Below are 27,378 nucleotides of genomic sequence, written 5' to 3' on the forward strand. Positions count from 1 at the left end.
ACATAGTCTCGAAGAGCGAGAGTAAAGGCTAGAAGGAATCCGCAGAGTCCATAATCACATCTACGATGGCTCCCAAGAAGATGCAAGGTGCACTTGCGTGAGGTTCTTCCCTGAACATACACGTGGACATCCCCATGGATCCACAAGCCCATGTTTTACGATTTTAATCTCACGTATAAGAAATGCTTTAAGCACGCTTAATTCCATAGGGAGAATGCATTTTACGCTTATTGTTAATTCATGTAGTAGTGATAAAAGTACATTTGAGAAATTATCTCTGTAAACGATAGACAAGGATTGGTGCATATCATGCAATTGGACCGTTTGCATTTCCAAAGTTGTGAACATAAACTACTTGTCTGTCTTAGGAGCTTAGCTGCATGTTGCTTTTTCGTGCACTTTGAAAGTAACAAGCCTAAGCACATATTGCTTAGAGTTAAAAGTTGAAATTGCTAAGTGCATCCTTGATTGGCCGTGAAAGAATAGACGTATCTTGCATTTAGTCAATAATTTCCTTGCTATGACTCACATGGAAAGAATTGTTAACATCCACTGCATAGCATGGAAATGGGACCATAGACTTGCACGTTGCATGCGAAGATGTTTGTCGAACGGATTAAAGGTTGCATGTCACATGAACTTCATTAACAATGTTGGATTTAGAAAAGGGTTACATGCAAAAATGCATTTCATCGAGAGTTGCATTTAGGAAAGGTTGCATGGCTTATCAAAAGCATGAAATTCAAATGCTTAAACAAAAGGTTGTAGGTATAATTCCTTGATGTAAATCCTAGTAGATCCTATGTAAGTTATTCTCCAAATTATCATGCGTAATGACTTTAGCAAGAAAAGTTAGGGATACTGCAAACCTTTTGGTGCATGGAAGTAATGAATGGCATGTTTACATGTATTGTGACATCTTGAAATTATTTATAGCTTTAGAATAAGTTTAGCATCTCTAGGGAAGGATCGTCCTTGTTGCAAGACAAGTAGATCCATTTAGCTAAATCACTTGTAATATTATAACCGTTAGGGATTCGTATAGGCATAACTAGTTGATACGATAATCACCTCAAGTACTAGCTAGGTCTGGGCACCTTAAAAATAGAGCCAAGTATCGTACTTGGATGCCAAGTCGAAACCCTCAAACCCAAAGGTCCTACCCACATTCACGGAATGTTTGGGTCAATTGGACGCCCATGTAAACAACGATCTAGCGTTTCTACCCTAAGGATCAATCGACCTAATGCTAAAACTCAGATTGAGCTTGGAAACCCTAGGTGTCGGCCTAGTACAATTAGGGTTGGGTTGGGTAAGAAGACACCCCAATCCCTGCATCTGGTCTAAAAATTTTTCCTTGACCAAGAAATGCGGTTCAATGGGTGAAATGATCCCATGAGTTAGGTGCGACACTTGTGCAACAAATTGCAACATCGCATGGCCTTGTGGTTTAATCACAAGAGGGATTTGCCACTCCTTGGAATGAGGTTGGCAGGTTCTAGCGCAAGTTTAACTTGCAAGAGGATGAGTAGACATCTTGTTACACCACCTTTCTTGGGCTGGTTTGCCAAGTTAAGGGAAGTTATGTATCGCCGGTAAGCAAAGGATCAATCAAGTTAGAGCGACATGGTCGCCAGGATTCAATGTCTCAACTTAAGAAACCTAAGGTGTTGGTTAAATTGGGTTGACAGGGTATGACCCTAACCCAAGGACAAAAGGGTAAACAAAAAAACCCTTGGGGATCTTGCCAAGTCGCAATTGATCCCGGATCGAATGCTAGATGCATTCGAAGAAGAGGATTCACTCCTTAGCAATTGGCCAAATAAATGACTACTAGAATTGATTGTGCTTGTAACAGCTTAGGAGCACTGTTTGCATTGTTTTCTCAAGGAACTAAAAGATGGAAAGTTAATTAATGCTTCAGGTTGAAGGCGTGAAGGGAGAGACAGCATCAGTTACCCCCGACTGTCTGCCTGACCCTAACCAAGGGGGTTGTTAGCCGCACCAAGAACGTGGACCGAACCCACCGCGAGAGGTCTCTCCATTGGGCGCTACTTGGAGCAGGAGGATGCTTGGGTGCCAGGGGGGCTTTGGTCATTGCCTTCCGGGCCCTGCACAAGAGGCCAACGCAACTCGAGATTGGATCTCGAGGCCCGCATACTAGTCTATGGGCGGAATCTTGGATTAGTAATCCCTGTGGATTGTTGGATAGCCTTCGGACGGATTATGGATTGCCTTCGAGTGGATTATGGATTAGCCGACGGGCTGGATTATATGGATGTATTCCAAAGATAATAAGATAACATGTTGAAAAGGAACTTGTTTGACACTGTTTTTCTATGTCAAGTGCTAAGATTACGTGAAGGAACCAATGTCTAATTGGCTAATTAAGGAAGTTGTTTTATGCGTGTCCAACTAAATGTGGTAGGTAATTAGACAACTAAAGCTACCCTGAGGAAAGTGCGGTGGATGTGGCCATGGGTCCATTCAAAGGATGGGTGGCCCCGGTTGGCCAGGAAATTTTCTCAAACAAAATGGACAGGAGGGAAGTTTTCTCAAAGGAAGATGAACAGTAGGGAACGTTGACTTAGAATCAAGGATACTAGAACCCCCATTTATGTTGTTTTAGGGAACGCAATGGGACTATGCCTTATGGTTAGAGAGGTCGAGCTTTGCATCCCTCTCGTTTCCCATTCTCCTTGAACCAAGTGCAGCTTGAATCCGCTTCGACCCTGACGTTGTTGGTAAAAAGTAGTTCGCCTGTGGTGCGACGCTAGCTCCCATTCTAGGAGTTTGACCACTAGGAAAACCCTGATTTAGGTCCCCGTCCTAAGTGGGAATGGCCGGAATACTTCCGCTACGTGGCAGACTCGAGAAGACCTAAATTGCAAACCCCGTAACATTCCATGGGAGTGCCAAGTAGAGCTTTCTAGACTCTCTTCCCGATGGGCTATTAAGACATGTCCTAAAAGGGAACAGGTGGTCAGGTTACACATACCATTGCGAGACCTCATTTTGGACCTAAGGGAGGTACATAGACTAAAGCAGTGATTTTATAGGTTGTAGAACTATTCTATACAATATGAAAAGAATATTCTTAGAATATTCTATTTGGATTCTAAAATTGAGTGCTATAGCTCATCTTGAAGAACTACTCGTTAGCTTTTCTTTTCATAAATAAGTTCTTGATTTCAATATCAAAGTAAAAATTTATTGCCATTTTATTGTCAAGGGTTCTATTATGACTGCACTGTAACAACAAGCAGAAATGATTGGAAACAAGGGAAAAAAGCAAGTTAATGCTGATGTTGAGTAACAAATTAAGGAAGCTTGTGAGGCAATAGCTGAGACACATCATGATGAAGAAAATTCTCAAGAATATGGTACATATAGTACTGTTAATGCAACTCTTTGTAACCATGAGACTAGGCATTAAGGAAGTCATGGAGTAGATGGCTCAATCTACTAAGGATCCCTTGGAAAATTTTGCTTCTTTTACTAGAGATTCTTTGGAAAAACTTAGTGCTAAAATCTCTATGCTTGTGATAGCACAAATGGTAGACAAAGAAAGTAGAGATAAATAGTCCTTTTAGCTATCAAATAATAATCCTCGGTCATGTATCATTAGAAATAAGGAGATACCATATAGCACTTACGAGATGATTTAAAGGACTTCCTTTAGGACTAATGAGCCTATTTTGAGAATTCATGGGTCCAATCCTCCTCAAACAACTACAAGTCGACCAACTAGTCCTCCAAGTAGGTTTCAAACCAACTATCATAGAAGTGCCTCTAATCTTTCAAACCCTACTAGAAGCTACATGGATATATAGCCCCAAGTAACTAATGGACATCAAGGCTTTGTTGAGAGGAAACTATGTGATAAGATTGTGTTAACTAAATATAATGGCCATTCATCATCATCAACTAATTTGGAGGAGTAAACTTTGAAGTTAGAGTCTTATTTTGATATCTTTCCTAGGTCAAATGACCAAAAGATTCACTTTGTTACACTTCACCTTGAGTGTTTTACTCGCACACGGTGGAGGTACATAAAGAGGGAAAATCAATGGATAGATAGTTAGCAAAGCTAAGATGGCTCATGTATTTATCTCTCCTATTGAGAAAGAAAATTTGACTAGAAGATAGTATCAATTGGACCAAATAAGTCTATCAGTTATAGAATATAGAAATCAAATTTTGAATGTTACCATGCATGTAGAGAGTATGAGCGATGATGAAAAGTTACATAAGTATATCTATGGATTGGAGCCTAATTTGTCAGTTGATGTTATGGCCCAAAAACTTGCCACACTATTTTAAGCTATTAAGTTAGTAGAGAGGTACATTCATAAGTATAGAAAGGAAATTCTTATGCAGGCTTCTTTTGGACAACAAAGGATCGTTGTTAAATAGGAAAAATTTGTTTCAAATTATGGAAGATCCAATACTTCATTTAGTAGTCCCAAAGTCCCTATATACCCTATTTTTAATGCTTCAATATATAAAATTTCTTCAAAGTCAACAATCAGCTATAAACAAGAGCCTAAGCAAGGTGACAATAGACCCTAAAATAATTCAATAAACAATGGCAAGTTTATACCTATAGATCTTTTAAGGAACGAAAAGAAAAGGGTCCATGTTTTAAATGTGGTGGAAAATATATGGTAGATCATGCATCCAAGTGCATTTACAAGACTACCAAGGCTAATAATTACAACATGATAGTACTTGAGGATGTGGATAATGAGGCTATTGAAGAACCAACAGCAAGTATGTTGTCTAACCATTCGTCTATAGATGATAGGCTATATAAGGAGCCAAATCAACGATGGAGCTAAATACCACTTGTTGCCAAAAGTTGCTCATGAACTTGGTATCCCTATCATGCATAATCAGTTATGGTAATACATTTTATTTAAAGATCTGCTCCATGAATTGTCTGGCCACCTATGAAGTAGTAAATTGGATCTTGGTAGGAATAAAATAGGTTGCCTTAGTGAGTCTGTCCACTACTATATAAATGCTATTCCAACCTTTTTGGTAATAGGTAAGCAAGTAGTGAAATCCATGGCAATATGTGTCCATTTTCCTTCAAGGATAGACAATGGCTGTAGCAAACCACCTAGCTTATGGGTGATATTCTTATTTTGTTGACAAGGCATACACTTCATGACATAGTACTTTACATCCCTTCACAATCCTTTCTAGTAAAATCTTTTATTGATCTTTTCATAGGTCTTAAACACTCCAAAATGTCCAACTATAAGCAAAGAATTCGATTCCTCAAATTTTTTGCATGAAAGAAGAAGTAGAGAAAACAACAATCTTACCATTAAGCCAGATTATGCCAATTTTAATTTATTAATGTGATTTGAATAGCTAGTGGTGAAGAGAAAATTAGCACTCACATCCCAGGCTCCCATACATTTAGGTGAAAATTATGAGGCATAGGTGAACCTAATTACTTTGGAAATGGTTTGATTGATCGAGGACTTTAGGAAAAATTGCTATGGATTTTACGTAGTTGTACATGGAGTTTTCTAGTGATGGGTAGCTTATCCATCTACAGGAAATTCCTAGTAAATCAAAATTTCACCTTATCACCACAAAACAATTCAAGGAGTGCAAATAGTGCTCTTAGATTTTTGTTTTACACTTGAATAAAGAGATAGAATATTAGTTCAAGAATTCAGCTGAGCATCCAACTTTGAAAGTTCTCCTTCAAGAATATAGGGACTTATTTGAAGTACCTACTCCATTACCTCCTAAGAGAGTAGTGGATCACTCTATAGATTTGGAGCCTCATTCAAAGCCAATCAATAAGTCACCCTATAGAGTATCTAGATTTTAGCATGAAGAAGTAGCCAAGAAAATTAAGGGGATTTTACAGATGGGATTTATTGAGCCTAGTTCTTCACCTTATGCATCTCTATCTTGTTTATGAAGAAGAAAGATGGATCCTTCAGGATGTGTATTGACTATAGGATCTAAAAAAGTTTATAGTAAAGAATAAATATCCAATTCTTAGAGTTGATAATTTACTTGATGAGCTCAAGGGGGTTAGGTTGTTTACCAAAATTTACTTGAGATCTAGATACCATCAAATCTGTATGCAAGAGGGTGATGAAGTTAAAATGGCCTTTAGAACTTTCTTGGTGATGCCATTTGGGCTTATTAATGCTCCAACTACCTTCTAGAGTCTAGTGAATAAGATTTTATAGTTTTTAGTTTGTCCTTGTTTTCTTTGATGATATATTGATTTATAGCAAGACACTACAAGATCACTCATCACATATGAGGAAGGTTTTTGAAATATTGAGGCATCATAAACTCTTTGCTAATGAAAAGAAGTGATCATTCATACAAACTGAGGTGGAGTACTTGGGCCATATTGTTAGTGAACACCAATTGATAGTCCCAAAGGTTTTATTCATATAGTGGGACACAAAGTGGAGAGAGAGGAAGTTGATAGGGTTGGATATGCGAGCTAAGAAGCCTATATAATAAGCCTTAAAACAAGGCATGTTTGTTAAGTTTTTCTTATCTTTAGGACAGTAACTTTTTGAGTTAATGGAAAAGAGAAAGAGATAAGAGGGGATATATGCTACTTCTCTCTTATCCCTATGCTTGAAAAAGCAAGGGAGAGAGAGGGGAGAGATAAAAAGATAGGGAGAGTAAGGGAGAGATAGAGGAGATAGAGGTATATGGAGAAATATAAATGAATATGAAGAATAGAGTGAGAGAAGGATAAGAAGAAGGGATAGTGAAAGACTGAATGGTTGAAGAAGGATTAAGGAAGAAGAAATAATAGAGAGAAAGAGAGAGAAGATGCTTTATTAACCTCTTCCTTTGACTCATGGCTTGACTCCCAACTATACCCACACTCTTCGTGTGAATACCTTCCTAACTTACTCTCATTGTTGATGAGAATATGGAAAGAGAAAGATATACATGCAAATATTGAGATCCATTGACTTAGAAACTAAGGACTGGAAAGAAATATACACCATCGCACTAAAGAGTATACTCACAATAGGCTACAAAGTTGCACGAGAAATTGGAATCTCTCTCTCTTCAAGAGGTGCCTTTGTATTAAGTTCAAGAAATGATATTCAAATAAAAGTATCTAAATTATATATTATTCTCACCTAAATAATAATTTATACGATTGTGACCATTGTGTGAAGTTGACTATGCAACATAATCATTGAAACTCTTGCACTTGATAGGAGTATTAGAGAGTATAAAAATGCATTGTAGGCACCATATTATCAAAATCTTTTGGAAATAGGGAATAAATGCCCTTTCTCTTTTTCATGACCTTATTATCAACAACTACTATTTCCTTGAGCAAAAATCATCTCATTAGCCCCAAGGAAAAAACTTGACAATGTTTCTCTCTTTGGGAGGGAGATATGTCTAATTGAGGCCTTTCTTTAAAAGCAAAAGAAAGCTTGTATTTCCTTAAAAAGGATTAGAGACAAATCTACATTCTAAAGCTATTAGATGAAAACCTAAATCATGTGATAGGACTACAAGGGACTTGGTAGCCTTAGAATGAGATTTTAAAGAAGTCATTCAATGTCTATGCATTAATATATGTAATATTCCGCGTGGAGAAAATAAATGGACTTACGAAAATTCTTTTTTAATTCCCCCCCTTACCCCTCTAGCCGACTGACGAGCTGGAAGGGGAGGGGAATAGAAGGAGCTGTAAGCTCCTTGGTAGAGCCTTAGGAGGGAGGGGGACCATGCGTGTTAACACGCCATGAGGAAAGATCCCCCTCCCTTGCACTATTTAAATGAGGCAGGGGGAGAGGCCGCTGGACAGGGAAAAAAAGGCAGAGCTGTGAGGGAAGGGGCCGTGAGAGAAGACTCCGAGCCGAGGGAAGAAGACGAGAGGCCGCTGCCGTTCAGCCACCATTTCGCCATCGACTATTGCAGTCCCTCCAGTCCGTCAACGCGCCGCCGTTCTGCTAAGCTTTCCCCCCCCCATGTGGAAGCTTTAGAAGCTTCCTGGGGGGAAGCTTCTAAAAGAACCTTCTTAGCCCCCTTTCACCCCCCCCCCTTATGTTTTTCTTTAAAACCCCCTTGTTTCCCCCCCCCCCCCCTCCCGGGTTTTTAATTTCCCCTCTAAGGCCTTGTTTCCCCCCCCCCCCCCTCCCAGGCTTTAAATCCCCCTTAAGGCCTTGTTCCCCCCCCCCCCCCCCGGGTATAATTCCCCCTAAGGCCTTGTTTTTCCCCCTCCCGATTTTTTTTTAATCCCCCCTAAGCCCTTGCCCTTCCCCCCCCCCCCCCCCCCCATAGCTCTTTAGACTATTCAAGTCACACCCATAGGCCTACTTTCTCATTAGGCTACCTTGCGAACCTCCATTCTCTTGCATTAATTCCTTCACTCACTTTTTAGATCTTTTTGTGCAAGTGCTCCCTTAGTTGAGCTTTGTGATCTTAGTTTTATCAAACAAGTCGGTGTCCACACACTCCCATGTCCTAAAAAAATCCAATTCATCATCATGGTCTCATATGGTATTCCGTAAAGGAGAAATAGCCGTGAGATAAAAGATAGGGAGGGAAGTAGAGGGAGTGAAGGAGGAAGAGTGGGAAAAATGTAAAAGAAAAGGAAGGAGAAGACGGTGGAATTCCAAGAAGAAAAAGGAAAATGCTATCTCACATTCGAACTACGATGCCGCCGAAGAAAGTCCAAGGTGTAGCGGCGGGAGGGTCATCTCTCGGTATCCATGTGGGTATCTCACCTCCAAGCCAGGTTTTTTCTTCTTGGTGTTAATTCGGTTTTAAGTCAATCATGCAAAGAAAAATTGTTAAGGATAGATATATTTGTTCGAGTTATTTTAACGAAGGAGTTAGCTTATGAATGACAATGTATACAAATTAGCTTTCTTCAAATTGCATCAAGCATTATAAAATTATAGGCAAGATTAACCATTTACTATAGTAATATATTCCTAAAGTGTTGAAATTATATCTTGCACCATTCGTCTTATTCCCTTTCGCAACGATTCATGGTAAATAGCAAAATTCAAGAAAGGTCTCTTCAAATGCTCAAATTACTAGGGAGTTATCTTTGCTAGTTGCACATCTTAGCAAGGAAATTTGTTTTTTGGCATGAGTTCAACTTTAAAGGAGGCGGAAGTTAAATGTTAGGAATTAACAAGTATAAAAATTAGATATACGAATTCATTTGGAAAGAAAATGTAAAAGGGGACTGTTGGATGACACTATATTAACACTTTTTCCCTGCTATTTGAGGACTTGGGATTAATAAAGTGTGTATACACCGATTTCTCAGCTAGGCCTTTTTGTCCCAAGGAATATTGTCGCCTTTGTATCATCTTGGCATTATGCTATATGCCAAATTAAACTGTATTGATTGGGAAAGTTAATTGTCACAAGGATAGTAAAACCGTGACAAGACAAGTAAGATTACCTTCCACAAGCTAACCGAACCAATCTAAACATAGAAACATTCATACCCTAACACTTGACTACTTTTCTTACCGTAAGGACAATAATTTCATAAAGATAAGAAACTAGGGTTTGTCCCTAAATGAAGAAACCCTAGGCCTGACATATGTCAGCTTAAAGAATCTAAACAGATTATTCCATCGCAGGACTTGCGCAACATGTATGAAATCATTTGGTGTTTGATTCACAAGGAAAAAAGGAAAGAACACTTCCTTAGCAATTTGCCATACAACTGGGTTGATTAATGGAAATGTTTGTGCTTGCTAGAGATTTTAGGGCTCTGGTTGAATTATGAATTACAAATTAAATAAGTACATATACTTCAGGTTAAAGGCCTGAAGGGAGAGGCAGCTTCAGTTACCCCCGAGTGCCTGCCTGACCCTAACCAAGGGGGTTGTTTGACCGCGCCGGGAACGTGGACCGAACCCGCCGCGAGAGGTCTTTCCGTTAAGCTCTACTTGGAGTAGGAGGACGCTTGGGTGCCAAGGGGGGCTCTGGCCGTAAATCCCTCGCCTTCCGGGTCCTGCACAAGAGGCTAACGTGACTCGGGATTGGATCTCGAGGCCCGCATACTAGTTGAGGGGCGGAAGCTTGGAATAGTGATCCCTGGAGATTACTGGTTAGCCTTCAGGCAGATTATGGACAAGCCTATGGGCGGAACTTCTTGTATTTCAAAGATTAAGTGATGAGATGTTAAAAGAACTTGCTTGATGTTGTTTTATATGTCACGTGATAAGATTACGTGAAGGAACCAGTGCTTAACAAGATTAATTAAAGAAGCTGATTGTTATATGTCAAATTAATGTGTTAGATAATTACATAACTAAAACAAACCAGGGAAAGTGCGGAGGATGGGCCATGGGTCCGCCCTATGGTTGGGTGGTCCCGGTTAGCCGGAAACTTTTCTCAAAAATCTCGAAGAACAGTGGAATGATCATCATCATCAAAAAGAATAACGAGAACGATGACCTAGAGTTACGTCTTACCTGATTTACGTTGTTTTAGGGGAACGGAATGGGACTATGCCTTATGGCAGAGAGGTTGAGCTTTACATCCCTCTCGTTTCCCATTCTCCTTGAACCAAGTGCAGCATGAATCCGCTTCGGACCTGGCGTTTCTGCGTAAAGTAGTTCGCTCGGGTCTGACGCTAGTTGCTGTTAGCTAATGACCCATTAGGAAAACCCTAATTCCGGTCGATCCTAAGTGGGAATGGCTAGGATACTTCCGCTAAGTGGCAGACGCGGGAAGAACTAGATCGCAAAACCCGTAACATTCCATGGGAGTGCCGGGGGGAGCTTTCTAGACATCCTTTCCGATGGACTGCTAAGACGTGTCCTTGATGATACTAGGGGACTCGTCACAGTTGGTATCAGAGCCGACCAACAACGGAATTGTTTTTATGAGATCTCAATAAAATGAAGTAAAGAAATTGTTGATGTCCAAACATTTCCTCATCTTCAATGCTGTCTTGCAGAACTATGAAGCGTGGAACAAGTTTTTGGTATTTCGGGTCATGTTTATGACTGCAATGCATTCTCTGCTTTATAGACAAAGAATTGGGATGATGAATATCCTGGAGCAGATTTATAATCCATCACCTTTATACATTGAACGAAGATGGACGGGGTCTTCAGGAATCTACTACATAGCTGCCCACCGGTTCGCTTATCTACAGACCAACCTAAAGAGGATCAAGTGGTTGGAAGACTTGAAAGTCGTAAAGCTGTTCATTTTTGTGGAAACTCACGTAAATTCGACTTTACATATTCAAGGTCGGAGGGTTGAAATGAACTCATATGTATATGAGGAAGTAACCCGTGTAATCCCAGCTGACAGGATTAAAGTGTTGGGCCGCCATGAGAAGTATAGATTCCAACGAAAAGGGTATCCCGAACTTCCAATGAATTATCGATTCCTAAAGATCCATGACCCAAAACCCTACTATTACACAGTCCCTATAGACAAATGCAATACAACGTTGTTCTCCCCAAACTGAATGTAATGATTGGATTATCATCACACAAGACGTTGTATAAGGTTACGCCCATGTAAATATAAATAAAGATTTCTTTTATCAATATCTGGCTGTGCATCAGAGTTGTTAAAAAGTTAATTAGCTTCATTATTTATGAGATAGCTAAACTAAAGATAAGCTAACATCAATTATCATATAATAACGTTAAGAAAACTTTTATCCAGGCACAACCCCAGGTACAGGTTCCAAATTCGCCCCCTACATCAAGTACTGCTGTGACCCAGGAGAAAAAGTTCCTCCTCAAGCAGATAAAGCCACCCGAGTTTGACGGGAGAGGCAGATTCGTCCAGTCTGATGCTGAAATTTGGATTGAATCTATGGAGGATTACTTTGAAGCAGCTGGTACTGCACCTACCAATCAAGCCATGCTCGCCAAGTTAAAACTCACCGGTGAAGCCAGACTTTGGTGGAAACAATGGTGCAGGGACCAAGGGACTTCAGAGGGGTCCGTTACCTGGGAGAAGTTCTCTGGACGCATACTACTCTAAATTCGTCTCACTTTTAAAGTATGCGCCACAGATGGACATGACGCAGCAGGTGTCCAAATTTTGCGCTGGCTTAAATCCACCCATAAATACCCGTCTCGAATCTATGTGTCCATCAGATCTTTAGGATGCACTCATTCGAGCGGCACCTATAATTCAGGAGGTGCAAGCTAGACCAAGGGGTAATAAAACTTGGTCCTATAATGACCCGAACAGAGGAGCATTCAGACCTCAAGTGAAGAGAGTTCAAGGTCACAATCAAGGACAAAGGAAGAAAGCAAGGACAAATAACGTCAACAACTTTGTTCCTACTCAAAGTAATGGCCGAAACCTCCGATGTTTCCACTGCAACGAACCCGGTCACTTCAAGAGGCAATGTCCCAAGCTCAGCGGGGGACATCGTCAAACGCCTTTCCAACGTGCAGGCCGCGGTCAAGGAGCCGCCACCCGTGGAAGAGGAAGAACTGCCTGCATTGCCAATAGGCAAAGATGCGAAGAAGAAGAAGAGGAAGATCCGACTATGGAAGCAGAATTCGAAAGAGCGACAGTCCATGCCGCTTTACACAAGAAAGGGCCGAATCGCCAGTTCTCGGTGATTCAAACACCGTCGGACTATCAAGGTAAAGATTTCAAAACCTTGATTGATTGTGGAAATACACATTCCTTTATCTCACCAGCATGTGCAAAAAGATTAGGAATAGCCACAGTAGAAGCACCTACCCTACTTGTGGAATTGGCAAATGGTCGTGAGATAACTTGTACCAGGCAAACTGCTAAGGTAGAATTCTTTCTGGGAGGAAAGAAAACCTCAGTCAAATTCAGAGTCATGAATTTAGGTATCCATGAGTGTCTACTCGGGATGGATTGGCTTAAGCCTAATGACACCCACATCCACTGTGGAAAGGGTCAAGTTTCCTTTCGAAACTCTGAAAGGGAATTTGTCACAACTCAAGGTGAGGCAGGAGTGCCAAGAATCCAATTAGCCAAAGTATCTCGGATCATAAAAGGAGTCAGAAAAGGATTACCAGTTTACCTGATCAAACTCAACAAGTTAGATCAAAAGCAAGAGTCTCATGAAGGACCTTCTTGGCTAAAGGAATACGCTGACGTATTCCCTGAGGAATTGATTGAACTTCCACCTCCAAGAGAAGTAGATCATGAAATTAGGCTAGTGCCTGGAGCTGCACCAATTGCAAAGAGACCTTATAGAATGTCCGTACCAGAAGCAATTGAGTTGACGGAACAACTCAAGCAACTGTTGGATCAGGGTTACATCCGGCCTAGCAACTCACCGTGGGGAGCTCCAGTACTATTCCAGAAAAAGAAAGATGGGACACTTCGACTATGTATTGATTACGGAGGGTTGAATCAATCAACAGTTAAGAACAAGTATCCTATTCCTAGAATAGATGAGCTTCTTGATCGTCTTCAAGGTGCAGAGATCTTCTCAAAGATTGATCTCAGGTCAAGTTACTATCAAATAAGGATCAAGGAAGAAGATATTCCAAAAACGGCCTTCAATACAAGATATGGGCACTTTGAGTTCTTGGTTATGTCATTCGGGCTTACAAATGCACCTACCACCTTCAATAGATTAATGCAGGATATTTTTAGACCATATCTTGATGATTTCGTGCTTGTCTTCTTCGATGACACTTTAGTCTATTCTAAACAGGAAAAAGATCATGAACCTCAACTTCGGATTGTCCTTGAGACAATGAGGTCCCATAAGCTGTATGAAAAAATGAAGAAGTGTGCATTCATCAAGCATCGGATTGAATATCTGGGATTCATAGTATCATCAGAAGGAATATCAGTAGACCCAGCCAAAGTCAGAGATGTGCTTGAATGGCCAATACCAGTATCTGTCAAAGAAATACGTAGCTTTCTTGGCTTGACAGGATGGTATAGGATCTTTATCAAAAACTATGCTTTGATTGTAGCACCTCTTACAGACTTACTAAAAAAAGCAGACTTCTATTACATGGTCAACTCCCGAACAACATAGCTTCGACAAATTGAAGCAAAGTTTGGTATCAGCACCTATTCTAAAACTTCCTGACCTCAATAAGGAGTTCGAGGTAGTAACTGATGCCAGCATTCTTGCCTTGGGGTCTGTACTTATGCAGGAAGGTCATCCAGTAGCATACTCTTCAAGGAAATTGAAGAGTCATGAAAAGAATTATGCCACGCATGATCTGGAATTATTAGCTGTCATCCATGCTCTAAAGCTTTGGAGACACTACCTGTTGGGTAACAAGTTTACTCTAGTAACCGATCATAAGAGTCTCAAATGGATTTTTACCCAGAATGAGCTCAACATGAGGCAACGTCGGTGGATTGAAGTATTGGAGGAATATGATTTTGAAATCAAGTACCGACCAGGGAAAGAAAATGTAGTTGCCGATGCACTCAGTCGCAAGGCATTCCTAAATTCCCTAATCTTGCAGAATCCATCAACGGCCAGATCTCTGGCTACAAAGGTATCTATGCCAAACAACCCTATACTTGAACTAGCTAGAGAGGAAGCATGCCATGATTTGGCCTACCAAACAATGATAAAAGAAATATCTACCAAGGAGCAGAATCAGAAGTTACAAGCTAAGTATCAGGAATTTTCCATTGATAATGGACTTGTCTACTACAGAACAAGGCTGTGTATACCAACAAGCCAGTCACTTAAGCAGAAGATATTATGGGAAGCTCATGATTCTCCTTTCACAGGACATCCTGGCCATGCAAAAACTCTTAATGCAGTTAGGAAGAGCTACCATTGGGAGAGGCTTAAAGGTGACATTCTCAAGTATGTCACTGAATGTTTGTCTTGCCAACGTATCAAGGCCGAACATGTCATGATGCCAGGGAAACTGCAACCGCTTGACATTCCCCAAATGAAATGGGAATTCATCAGTATGGATTTTGTTGTGGGCTTACCCCAAGTCCAAGGCGGATACAATTCCATTTTGGTTGTGGTTGACATGCTTACCAAGGTTGCACACCTGGTCCCAATAAAAACAAACTATAAAGCCTCCGACATTGCAAGATTGTTTATCAAGGAGATATTCAAGCTACATGGGTTACCTAGAAGAATCATTAGCAATCGAGATTCTCTCTTCACATCACACTTCTGGAGAGCTATCTTTGAAGCTATTGGGACTCAACTCTGTTTTAGCACCGCCTACCATCCCCAAACGGATGGCCAAACAGAGCGAGTAAATCAAATCCTTGAGGATATACTTAGGGCATACTGCTGTCGAGAGCCGAAGAGGTGGATTCAATACTTGCCATTAGTTGAATTTGCCCACAATGCTTCTTACCAGCAGAGCATTCAAATGACCCCTTTCCAAGCATTGTATGGTCATGATTGTCGAAGTCCCCTAAACTTTTCTAATCCAACCCTAAGAGTTGAAGCTTCAAGACAAATGTTGGAGGACATGGATGATCAAATAAGGTCAATAAGACAAGACATACAAGCAGCCAAGGATAGACAAAAGGCATATGCAGATTTGAAATGTCAAGAAAGAGTCTTCGAAGAAGGAGACATGGTCTTCATTCAGGTACGCCCTAAAAAGAGTTCTCTATCCCTAGGAGAATGCAAGAAGCTAAGTCCAAGGTATTGTGGGCCGTATAAAATCCTCAAATGCCTAGGACCCAATGCTTATAGATTGCAACTCCCTGAGAACCTAAAGGTTCACAATGTATTCCATATCAGCCTATTGAAAAAATATGTACCCAATCCTAATCATGTACTTGATGACCAACAAATTGTAATGCCTAGTCAAGGAGTCCTTGAACTAAGGCCAGAAAGGATCTTAGATGTTAGGGAAAGACAGTTAAGATCTAGAACCTTGAAAGAATGCCTTGTCCAGTGGAAAGATTATCCCGAAGAGGATGCCACTTGGGTAGATGAAGGCACTCTCAACCATCAATATCCCCAGTTTATCTCGAGATGAGGACATCTCGATTCCTCCAAGGGGGAGAGAATGTAATATTCCGCGTGGAGAAAATAAATGGACTTATGGAAAAAAAATTTAATTCCCCCCCTTATCCCTCCAGCCGACTGACGAGCTGGAGGGGGAGGGGAATAGAAGGAGATGTAAGCTCCTTGGTGGAGCCTTAGGAGGGAGGGGGACCATGCATGTTGACACGCCATGAGGAAAGATCCCCCTCCCTTCCACTATTTAAACGAGGCAGGGGGAGGGGCTGCTGGACAGGGAAAAAAAGGCAGAGCCGTGAGGGAAGGGGCCGTGAGAGAAGACTCCGAGCCGAGGGAAGAAGACGAGAGGCCGCTCTCGTTCAGCCACCATTTCGCCATCGACTATTGCAGTCCCTCCAGTCCGTCAATGCGCCGCCGTTCTGCTAAGCTTCCCCCCCCCCACGTGGAAGCTTTAGAAGCTTCCTGGGGGGAAGCTTCTAAAAGAACCTTCTTAGCCCCCTTTCACCCCCCCCTTATGTTTTTCTTTAAAACCCCCTTGTTCCCCCCCCCCCCCCCTCCCGCGCTTTAAATCCCCCTTAAGGCCTTGTTTCCCCCCCCTCCCCCTCCCGGGTATAATTTCCCCTAAGGCCTTGTTTTACCCCCTCTGGATTTTTTTTTAATCCCCCCTAATCCCTTGCCCTTCCCCCCCCCCCCCCCCCCCCCCCCCCCGCCCGTAGCTCTTTAGACTATTCAAGTCACACCCATAGGCCTACTTTCTCATTAGGCTACCTTGCGAACCTCCATTCTCTTGCATTAATTCCTTCACTCACTTTTTAGATCTTTTTGTGCAAGTGCTCCCTTAGTTGAGCTTTGTGATCTTAGTTTTATCAAACAAGTCGGTGTCCACACACTCCCATGTCCTAAAAAAATCCAATTCATCATCATGGTCTCATATGGTATTCCGTAAAGGAGAAATAGCCGTGAGATAAAAGATAGGGAGGGAAGTAGAGGGAGTGAAGGAGGAAGAGTGGGAAAAATGTAAAAGAAAAGGAAGGAGAAGATGGTGGAATTCCAAGAAGAAAAAGGAAAAGGCTATCTCACATTCGAACTACGATGCCGCCGAAGAAAGTCCAAGGTGTAGCGGCGGGAGGGTCATCTCTCCGTATCCATGTGGGTATCTCACCTCCAAGCCAGGTTTTTTCTTCTTGGTGTTAATTCGGTTTTAAGTCAATCATGCAAAGAAAAATTGTTAAGGATAGATATATTTGTTCGAGTTATTTTAACGAAGGAGTTAGCTTATGAATGACAATGTATACAAATTAGCTTTCTTCAAATTGCATCAAGCATTATAAAATTATAGGCAAGATTAACCATTTACTATAGTAATATACTCCTAAAGTGTTGAAATTATATCTTGCACCATTATTCTTATTCCCTTTCGCAACGATTCATGGTAAATAGCGAAATTCAAGAAAGGTCTCTTCAAATGCTCAAATTACTAGGGAGTTATCTTTGCTAGTTGCACATCTTAGCAAGGAAATTGTTGTTTTTTGGCATGAGTTCAACTTTAAAGGAGGCGAAAGTTAAATGTTAGGAATTAACAAGTATAAAAATTAGATATACGAATTCATTTGGAAAGAAAATGTAAAAGGGGACTGCTGGATGACACTCTATTAACACTTTTTCCCTGCTATTTGAGGACTTGGGATTAATAAAGTGTGTATACACCAATTTCTCAGCTAGGCCTTTTTGTCCCAAGGAGTATTGTCGCCTTTGTATCATCTTGGCATTATGCTATATGCCAAATTAAACTGTATTGATTGGGAAAGTTAATTGTCACAAGGATAGTAAAACCGTGACAAGACAAGTAAGATTACCTTCCACAAGCTAACCGAACCAATCTAAACATAGAAACATTCATACCCTAACACTTGACTACTTTCCTTACCGTAAGGACAATAATTTCATAAAGATAAGAAACTAGGGTTTGTCCCTAAATGAAGAAACCCTAGGCCTGACATACGTCAGCTTAAAGAATCTAAACAGATTATTCCATCGCAGGACTTGCGCAACATGTATGAAATCATTTGGTGATTGATTCACAAGGAAAAAAGGAAAGAACACTTCCTTAGCAGTTTGCCATACAACTGGGTTGATTAATGGAAATGTTTGTGCTTGCTAGAGATTTTAGGGCTCTGTTTGAATTATGAATTACAAACTAAATAAGTACCTATACTTCAGGTTAAAGGCCTGAAGGGAGAGGCAGCTTCAGTTACCCTCGACTGCGTGCCTGACCTTAACCAAGGGGGTTGTTTGACCACGCCGAGAACGTGGACCGAACCCGCCGCGAGAGGGCTCTCCGTTGAGTTCTACTTGGAGCAGGAGGACGCTTGGGTGCCAGGGGGCTCTGGCCGTAAATCCCTCGCTTTCCGGGTCCTGCACAAGAGGCTAACGTGACTCGGGATTAGATCTCGAGGCCCGCATACTAGTTGACGGCGGGCGAAAGCTTGGAATAGTGATCCCTGGAGATTACTTGTTAGCCTTCGGGCAGATTATGGAAAAGCCTACAGGGCCCAACTCCTTGTATTTCAAATTTAAAATGATGAAATGTTAAAAGAACTTGCTTGATGTTGTTTTTCTATGTCACGTGATAAGATTACGTGAAGGAACCAGTGCTTAACAAGGTTAATTAAAGAAGCTGATTGTTATATGTCAAATTAATGTGTTAGATAATTACATAACTAAAACAAACCGAGGAAAGTGCGGAGGATGGGCTATGGGTCCGTCCTACGGTTGGGTGGTCCCGGTTAGCCGGGAACTTTTCTCAAAAATCTCAAAGAACAGCAGAATGATCATCATCATCAAAAAGGAATAACGAGAACGATGACCTAGAGTTACGTCTTACCCGATTTACGTTGTTTTAGGGGAACAGAATGGGACTATGCCTTATGGCAGAGAGGTTGAGCTTTGCATCCCTCTCGTTTCCCATTCTCCTTGAACCAAGTGCAGCGTGAATCCGCTTCGAACCTGGCGTTTCTGCGTAGAGTAGTTCGCTGGGTCTAACGCTAGTTGCTGTTAGCTAATGACCCATTAGGAAAACCCTAATTCCGGTCGATCCTAAGTGGGAACGGCCAGGATACTTCCACTACGTGGCAGACGCGGGAAGAACTAGATCGCAAAACCCGTAACATTCCATGGGAGTGCCGCGGGCGGAGCTTTCTAGACATCCTTTCCGATGGACTGCTAAGACGTGTCCTTGATGATACTAGGGGACTCGTCACAATATATTATGATAAGAAATCAAATGAATAGGATGAAATGATATGATATCTTTTAGCAAGGATCCTATGATTTTGTTATCATAATTAGGGATGCATGTCAAGAAGCCATGTTTTGTGCTTGGAAAAAGAGATAATCTCCTAATTGAAGATAGTTCAAAGGGCCTATTGGACAATGATTTGATGCACAGGTGGACCATCTCCATGATTGTACCGAGAGGATATTTCTTGATACTTTGGCCAAAGGCCAATAGGTAGTGAAAAGGCCACCATGGAAGTAAAGGTTCACACCTACAGTAGCATGCATGTCAATGAAGCTTTAGAAAACCTATGTTTTTACTAGCATGGAGAGATAAACCTCTATGGCCTAGAATTTATGGACATTGAAAGTCCCTATTCTAGATAATGGGTGGAGTGTGTCATTATGAGTCAGATATAGGTATTCAATTGCCATGGATATGGGCCTCAATGTAAGAGACACAATGCTCGTTTGAAACCATATTCAACACTAAATTATGAGAAGGGTAGTTTGGTGGTCATCTAGGGATCTCGGATCCTAGTCATCACCATTTTTGGTACTTAGAAGCATGTGGACTAAGGCGACTAGATGTTCTCTAGTTCTACCTCACAAATGAAGTATTCAACTTCATCCCATGAGGATGAATATATAGGTTCCTATTGATCCATCTATAGTCTTTAGCAACATTCTAAGATTGAGCTAAGATGGTCACTATTGCATGAGCCATAAAATCAATCAAAATGAGAAATGAGGAGCAACTAGGTATAAACCCCTTTGCCCATAAGGCATAGTCTCACATCGGCCTCCTAAAATGGCCCTAAACCAATTCTAGGATGGGACCCTACAATGGTGATCATTTATGGCCCTTTTCTAAATTTAGAAAAAGCCACCCAACTGATTGATTCCACCTAGCCGCATAGCATGATTTTTTTTTAAAGACGATCTACACTAGAGATCCTTTAAGGATCTACCTATAATTTTATGATATACAATGTGTGTCTAAACCTCTATCTTAGACTTTAGAAACTAAGTTGATATTTTTAAAAATGAAAGAAATTTTATAATCAATTTATTAAATACTTCCAATGAGACTCATAGAAATATTAAGCTTTAAATAAGTTTTTCCTAGACTAATAATGGCATAATTCTATTGATAATAAGATGGCAAGAGTATAGAATGAAAGATAGTTCATTCATATTAAGCAAAATAAAACAATATTACTAAAGCAAAGTAAATCATAAAATACAAGTTTATCAAAGCTCAACCTTGTTGTGATAAATGTGGATGTGTTTTAGAGATCTTGGATACTTATTGAATGTTTTTGATTGATGGATGATGATTTTTGATTCGTTTATGATGACGTGGGATGATAAATTTGTGTTTTGATTGGTTCTCTTATACTTGAATGATGATTGTTTGAGTGTGGTTCTTTTTATTTAAGAGATTGAGATTGTGAATAATTGTGTTTGAGTTTTATTGAGTATATTTTGAATAATTTTTTATGAGTATGAATGGTTTTGGTTTGAGTTATAAGGTTTTATGATGTTTTGTTGACCCTTTGTGGTGTATTATTGAGTTTTTATATGCCTTATATTGTCTTTTGTTTGCTTCTATGAATGTTCTATGGGATGAATATTTAGCTTGAAAAAATTTTCCAATCTTACAAAGAGAAGAATATAAGCTCAAAATATTTCAAAGGAAGGGAAAATGTAGCTAATGAAAACTTAAAGTGAAGAATAAAGTGATAGTGATAGTAGTGAGCTCTAAAAGTTTAATGCATTGTCTATGTTGCCTCTTTGGATCAAGCATACCTCTTGGGAGGTGCATCCATGACCAAGAGAGGCTTATTGAGTGTTATTCTATTTTATTACAAGTGGATATGACCTATGAGTGATTGAGAGAGAAAGATAGCCATTTTAGAGGCTAAAACCATGTATTTTTTATGAGTTAAATTTTGAGGGATTGAGAGATAAAAAACAATAAATCATGATGAATGAAGTCTATGTGATTAATTCCTTAAAATTTGAATATAAATTTGTGTTTTCTTTGTCACTGATGTATGATAATAAAGATATGTTGAAGATTTATTGAAGATATATCCATGGAAGATTCATTTTATGATGCTTCATAGAGCTATTCTTGTTGTTTTTGTTGTTTCTCTTGTTTTGCAATTCCAAGTGTTAAAGATGTTGCTTGTTGATGATACAAGATTGAATTTCTTATAATATTTTTCTTATTTCCTTGGTATTCTCTAGAGAGCTCCATGTTTTAGTGCACAACCAAGGAAATTCCATTAGCAAGTACCTACTACTACAAGAGGCTAGAAATGAAGGAAACGACACTATTGAAGAGAAAGTGAAGTACGAAAGATCAAGCAACAAATAAAACTAAAGAAGTAGAAATAGAGAGAATGAATATTAATGGAAGATTTGGCCTTCATTGAAGAGTTTTTAGATATTGTCAAGTGAGAGATTGTGAAGAAGCTCCAACAGTCATAGTTAGTGGAGGTCTGCAAAAAAAAGAAGGAAAAGAGATGGGACTTATTTGTGGATACACAATAATAGGACACATGGGATGCATGCTCCACTGACAATCCTCTATTTGTCAAATCAATAATCCACTTGAAGCTAGTAGATAGAGTGTTCTTTACAATCTACATTGTGATAAAGAGGCAAGCACTAGAATGAATGCAAAGGTAGGTAAGAAGATTGAATGCAAAGTTCAAAGCTAAGGATAAGCTAGCAAGAGAAGCCTCCTTTGAGGCCCTTATGGCACTCTTCATAGAAGTTGAAATGGTAAATTAAGGTTTCCTTCATAGCCAGATCCATCCTTGAAATGTTGATGATAGGCCAATAAATATAGCCAGATCCATACTTGAAATGTTGATGATGGGATAATGAATATAATCCCATAATTGCCAATTTTAAAGGAAATATACAATGAAGACCCTAATCTTCATGTAGTTCATTGTATGGTACCTAGTATGGCTAACAATGCCGAAACCTAGAGCATTGGTTGGTAATATCTCCTATTACTTTCATAGGCACAGTGTCTCAATGGTATGAGAGACAAGCAATAGAAAATCTTAGCACATGGAACATGGCTTTTCTCACCAAATTCAAGTGTGAAGATTTAGAACTAGAGTGAAAACCGGAGGAGTTTGTGAATTTGAGCCACTCCTGTGGAGAACCAATGGAATAGAATCCATCTTGAAGAGATGGACCAACCATAACTTGGATGAAGGCATCCAAAAATGCATTTTCCATAGAGGCCTACAACCAAAGTTTCACAAGTTCATGAAATTGAGAAGACCAACTAATTTGGAAGCTATAGTGAAAGATGCAAGACTGTATGATGAAGTTGAAGTAATATTTTCTATGACCTCAAGAAGAGGAGTCCTACCTACTACAATTCTAAGAATGGTGTATCCAACAAATCTAGTCCCAATGACTATTTTCTACCCCTACTCACATATGCCGAGAGTGTTGTAGTATTGTAATTCTCCATTACTTAGTTTATTTTAATAAAGAATGTGCATATACATTCCAAAATTTTATTTATGTTGAAAATAGAATAGTAAATATTGCACATTTTTAAAACTAGCTCTAACTATGAAGATAATTGAAGGAAGGCTTGGGAAACCCTCCCAAGGCAAGCCTGTTAAAACTATGTTTGTAGTATAGAACAATAAAAAGAACTAGCCTAGTGGATAGTCACTTGGTAGTTAAGTGCACTTGGGTGATGACACTGGCAGGATGGGTAACCTCCAGGGAAGCTTTTCTTAGAAGCTAGTGGGAGCTTCTCACACATAACAAATGGCCCCAATGAAGCCTTCGTAATTGTTGCCAACTATGCAAAGGCCAAGATACCAAGGTCTATACCTTGATCGCCACCTTGGAGTGATGACCGCCGTCAACGACGCGACACGTATTCATAAATTCTTATCTTTATATCCATGCTACATTCCAAAAACGAAGCCCCTCTATAACATCATCAATGACATCATTAAAAAATGCTAAAAGCAAGTGTTCTCTCTTTATCTCCCCTTCATTACTATATAAATAGGGATAGATCATCACGTTTTAAAAAAAAACCCATGCAAAAGTCTCTCTGGTGTTGACATGACGAAGCTCTTCTGCAATTAGCCTCTCTCTCTCTCTCTCTCTCTCTCTCTCTCTCTCTCTCTCTCTCTCTCTCTCTCTCTCTCTCTCTCTCTCTCTCTCCACACCTACGCAGAAGCACTACTCAAATCCATCAAGCTTCTTCCATGGCTTCCATCAAGCTTCCCCTACGCGAGGAAGTAGTCGCTACTGAAGCACAACTGGAAGTTACCCCTGAATCCATTCAACCCAAAGGACCGGTTTTTCCACAACAAACCAAGGTTGCAGTCATAACCTGTAATAATTATGGATGGTCAAACAGAGATAATCAAATTTAGTACATAATAAAAGGATTACTTTTAAGCTATTGACTCTACAACTTCCTAATTTTTCTATTTTATGTTACTGCTTTTTTGCATCTTACGATAAAATGAGGAATAATATAGTAATGTTAGAAAAGCCCATAGGATAAGTCTATTACATAGATTATGATTAGTTAGAATGTACTTAAACTTACAAAAACATGTTAGTATTATCACTTTCTTTTTAGGAAAGAACACGAGAATTGATGAGAGGGATAGATTCTATGCATCACATACATTGATAAGTGTATTAAAAATATTCTATGATTATGTTTGCTTTTGAATTGATGAACGATGAATTATGTCTCTTATGATTCTATGCTTGTAATAGCTGGACAAATTGTGGCTTGTGGTGGTTCGAGATGTTGGGTTCCATAACCCAATGCTCCCTAAACACTCTACGGGGTGTGGAAAAACTCACCTACAAGTAGGGGTCCTATTATGCTCCCGAGGGAGGTAGGTGTTTTTGGTTTTTGATCACTCGAGCACCTGAGAGTGCAAAGGGCTAAGTGATAAGTACCCCTATTATGTAGGGCGGCTCCTAAGGCTCAAGGAAGCTTAGAGGGGCTCTAAGCTAGAAAATTTGTTGTTAACGAGATGCAATGCGATCACATACAACCCAATCCTATGAGATTGGAAGGTCTTATCCTAGGCTGGACAATGTCTTTTTGCAGAAAGATGGTTTTGTACCACTCTACGAAGTGATGGTTCTTCTTGTTATTATAAAATAAAGTATTTGATTTCCGAATTGTTTGTTATGTGTTAAAGATTGAGTTTAACCAACCGAGTTTAATTGAGTAATAAAGCTATTTTTTTTCATATGTCCAAATGGCGTGGCAGTATGCTTTGCGAATTAGAAAACTAAAGCAAACCCCATCAAGGAAAGTGGGAGGCTTCGATCCTGACGATTGAATGCCTATGGCTGGGTGGACAGGATAAGTCGGGCAATTTTCCAATACTAGATAGAGCTGATTAAATTGTGACCCTCCCAATATTGGTAGGATTAGTTATAAGGATTAACACCATTTTAGGGGGCCAAAGCTGAAATTTTATCTTATGGGTAGGGGGATCCAGTTACACTTCCTCGTCTCTCACTCTCTTTGAACCAAGTGTGGTGTTAACCTCACTCCTGCCTTTGATTGATTACAAAGTGGTCTTTCTTAGGTAGGTGTTAGATTGATATTAGGGGTTTCGAAATACTTCAGCTCTCTTCATACTTCAAAGACCAAGAAAATCAAGCTTGAAGAAGAATCCCCAAATTTATCCTCCATGGAAGCTCTTGAGCTTCAATCTTTGACCATTTGTGCATAATCCTTGCAATTTCTTGAAGAATCCTTACTAAAATGATGCCACGGGCTGAAAAGATGAGAAATCTTCAAGAAATTGATGAGAAATGAAAGCTTGGGTTGAAGCTTTCATGGCTACCAATGGACAGTTCATCTAGGGTTTAGAGGAAGGTTGAAGATTCAAAGATGGAGTACAATCTTGAGAGTTTGCTAAAGGATTTTACTTGCCAAAGATTTGAAGTAATGTGAGGAGCTGAGGAATTAGCATATACAGCGGGGGGGACAGGCTAGAATCAGCTTAAAAAATGTGTCACATTTTTTGTTGCTATTCTTGGCTCCATAACTGAGCTCTCAAGTGACAAATGGGTTGTCATCTAGAAGATCTTGAAGCAAGGAAGCTATATCATTGTTTCTTGGCCAAGAAGAGTAGGGATTTAAGATTTATGAAGATATCTTGATGATAGAATCCATGAGACTTGCAAGAAGCTCCAAGAAAGAGGAAAGAGAACCCTCTTTTTTTAAAGCAACCATAGTTTATTTCCAAAATAAGCTTTGTTATCTCCCATTTAACCTAGTTACCTCCAAATTGTGTGAAATTTTGATGAAGACTTGCTATTTTAGCCTTCCACCATCATATCTAACCTTGGAGATCTCTAGATATAGTCTCCTACTAATTGTAGATGGTCTGCAAACCTTTGCTAGTCTTTGTCTTTGTCAAGTACATGTAGTACTTGTCTGAAATTGATTTGTATGGAGAAAAATTGTACTGAAATAGAAGGAAAAATGGATCAAAGATCAATGTTTTGATACCACTTGTCAAGAAGTGAACCGGAGAGAGGAAATGAGGAGAGAGAAGATTGCATAAGAGAGAGATGAAAGAGTATAGAAGAGAGAGAAAGAGAGTGATGAGGAGAGAGAAATACTAGAATTCACAGGCTATAAAAGGTAGACCCCTTCACAACTTTCATGATCCATCCTTTCACCCAATTAGAGTTATTCCAGCTAGCCTTAAGCTCTTCTCCTATCTTCTATCTAGATCACTATCTAAGCTTCACAATGAAAGTGCATGGGTGAATAGAGACATCTTTATATCAAATTTTTTAGAGTTAAAGGAAATTTTTGTTCTCCTCTTATATGTTTTGTACTCTCTTTCTCTATCTCTTGCTCAAATTCTATTTGTTGTGTTGTGTAATTTTTACATGGTATCAGAGCCTAGGAAGCTTTAGGGATTAGAGAGTATACAAGAGGCAAAGGCTTCAATAGCAAGAAGGAGCGATGTTGAATTTTCACTAAAGGCAAGCTAGATAGTACCCTTAAAAGTAAAGGAAAGAACCTCGTATTCATGGCAACCATGGAGGAACTGTGTTCCTCGACACAAGAAGAATCTACCATTGATTCATGGGTGTTGGATAGTGGTACATCTCATCACATGACCAACAAGAAAGGTATATATAGTTCTATGTAGCCTCTACAAGAATCCATCGTTGTGATGATTGAAAATGATGAAACATGGTGAGGTCAAAAAGCTTTCAAATGTGTTATATATTCCAAAAATTAGGAGAAATTTATTATCACTTTTGCTGTCATAATTGATCTTGGTCATGAAGTGAGATTCAACAAGATAGGTGCAAAAATTCTTGACAATATTGGGGCAAAGTTGTTGGCAAAGGAGAAAGGAGGAACAACCTGTATGAGCTAAGTGCTCTTACAGTCACTACTAAAGTAGGCACAAGTAAGCTTTGGCATGAAAGATTTGGACACATTGGATTTGCACTTTTGAAGGAGATGCATAAACAAGGTATGGTTTCTCACCTACCTACAATTACTAAATTAAAGGATCCATGTGAAGCTTGTATGATGGACAAGCAACAGAGAAAGGCATTTCTAGAAGAAAGCAAGACTAAAGCAAATGCTCCTCTAGAGTTGGTACATGCTGACTTGTGTGGTAAGATGCCTATAAAATCCATAATAGGATCTTCTTATTTCATGTTGATCATCAACGACTATAGAAAGATGCGGATGTACTTCCTTCGTAATAAGGCTCAATCCTTTCATAAGTTTAAAGAATGGTTAAAACTTGTTGAGAATGAAATAGGGAAAAGTGTGAAGAAATTTAGAGCAGATGGTGGTGGTTAGTTCAACACAAAGGAGTTTGAAGACTTTTGCAAGAGAAAAGGGAGCAAGCATCAATTGGTGATGCCTCATACAGCTCAACAGAATGGTGTTGTGGAATGTAGGAGTCACAACATTGTGGAGATGGCAAGGTGCATTCTAAAAGGCAAGGGATGACCAAACCATTTTTGGGATGAAGCTATAAATACTACAGTCTACATTCTCAATTAGAGCTATACAAAGGCTCTCAAGGGAAAAATACCTCATGTGGCTTACACTGGTAAGAAACCATCTATAT

Source organism: Lygodium microphyllum, chromosome 24 (genome assembly GCF_053477565.2).
Source record: "Lygodium microphyllum isolate KBCC chromosome 24, Lygodium_microphyllum_v1.1.10, whole genome shotgun sequence".
Classification (NCBI taxonomy): domain Eukaryota; kingdom Viridiplantae; phylum Streptophyta; class Polypodiopsida; order Schizaeales; family Lygodiaceae; genus Lygodium; species Lygodium microphyllum.